Source organism: Tupaia chinensis, unplaced genomic scaffold, assembly GCF_000334495.1.
Source record: "Tupaia chinensis unplaced genomic scaffold, TupChi_1.0 Scaffold000228_1, whole genome shotgun sequence".
In the NCBI taxonomy this organism is placed as follows: domain Eukaryota; kingdom Metazoa; phylum Chordata; class Mammalia; order Scandentia; family Tupaiidae; genus Tupaia; species Tupaia belangeri.
The window spans coordinates 4,304,196-4,306,154 of NW_006159703.1; positions in this window are offsets into that span (position 1 = coordinate 4,304,196).

Sequence of the window (1,959 nt, forward strand, 5' to 3'; positions counted from 1 at the left end):
ATTTATTTGTCATACTGAACTGTTGATCTATGGAGACGTTTGACATAGTTTATGGTTTCCTTAATTGAAAAAGGTCTTATATAGGAGGCTCACTTCCATCCAAAGTTTGTAGCCATATTTAAAAATGGGTCACCAGGTCCAGCCTGTTGGTGTGGTGTTATTGCCTGGTTTGAGTCCCTGACCTGGTGACTTGAAAAACATACTGACAGCGTGTATGTAAATGCCCCAAATCCTGAGAGGAGAATGGAGAAGAAGGGATTGCAGTATGGCCATCTACTTCGGGGCTATGTTCTTTCTCACCTTCCCCTCTCTCTCTTTCTCTCTGTCTCTCTCTGGTGAGAGCACACACCCTATAGTAATTTTTTAAAGGTCATTAACTGATGAATGGATTTTTTTGGGAGAGGTTTTTGGCATAGGGAGCGTGTGCTCGCCAGAAAAGAGGGAGACGAAAAGGGGAAATCCCCCCCCCCCCCAGGGGAATGGCCATGCTGCAATCCCTTCTCCTCCATTCTCCTCGGGATCTTGGGCACACACGCACACATGCCCGGCATGAGTTTAAGTCACTGGGTCCAGGACTCAAACCCGGTCAACGACATGGGAATCCAGTGATAATGCCAACTGCTGGTCTTGATACATTTTTTTCTTTTAAAAATCCTGTAACTCATAGCTGAGTTCTGCCACATAACCCAATTCCAAGGATAGTATGCATAATCTCAGTGTGCAGGTACCCCCTGCACTTATGAATTACATAGGCTCCATGACCATATGAAGTGGCCTTGAATGAATTCCAACCCCTATCCCTGGATTAAAGCCTTTTCTCTTGACTGTTAGGTATTATTCTAAGAAAGGGATTATCTGTTTTCAAAGGGCTTAAGGCATTTCAAAGGGAGAAGAGGGGTCAATTCTAGAACCTATGAGAGTATGAAAAGTAAAAGAAATTTTTAAAAATTAGTTTACTTAGCTTTATTTATTATTTATTCAATTTGACCAGAGAGAGACAGAGCAAGAGAAAGAAAAGTGAGAAAGGAAGCCACAAGGTCTGGGACTTGAACTGTTGTTGGCCATGTGGGAGTCCAGCACCCCTAACCACCACGCCACCTGCCAACCCCAAAAAAGAAATTTTAAAATTTAAATGTTTTAAAATTTAAATGGTGGGGATTAAGAATAAAAACAATGACAAAAACACAGTGGTTTACGACCATTTAGTGTAGGGGAAATTTCCCTGTAGAGTTCAGAGTCCCATGTAATGCCACTGATACATGAGGAACACTAACTCAGAACCCAGATGAAAACATTATGTCATTAAAGAACAAATCTGAGAGAGGAAGAAATGCACCTTGTATGTTCTACATCAAAATATTAAAACTAAACTAGTTTTGATATTTATTTATAGTGGGCACACACAGCACTGAAAAAAAATCTTCAGCATTTATTACAAATATACTTTTGTTTCCCTTCTCAACTTGATGTAGAATAAGATCTTATTCATGAGTGTGTCTGGACCTACTGTGCTTTATACCAAAGGAGGCATGCTAATCAAATAAAAGGTTATATTTTATTGTGTTAAACATTCACCCCAATTGCACTGAAATATGCCTCACTGAATGCCTCTATATGTGCCAGGCCCTGCACCAGACATCTTCATATATAATTCTTATTTATTCTTTAGAACAATCTAGAAAATAGAAAAATCTAAAGTCTTACTGCCTCATTTATTAGATAAAGTGCAAATATAAAAGAAATTAATGGAAATAAATAACATGAGAATAGAATTTTATCTGTTTACAGAGAAAATACAGTAGGAAAGCCTGGATGAAGGTAACTAGTGCATGAATGTGATGTTTTGTTTTTCTTCTCAGAGCCCCAAATCAAACTACATAGTTTGACTTATGGAATGGGATAGTCCAACAGTGGCTGTCTAAGACACACAACAACCTAGAGAGGTAAGCCATAGTAGGG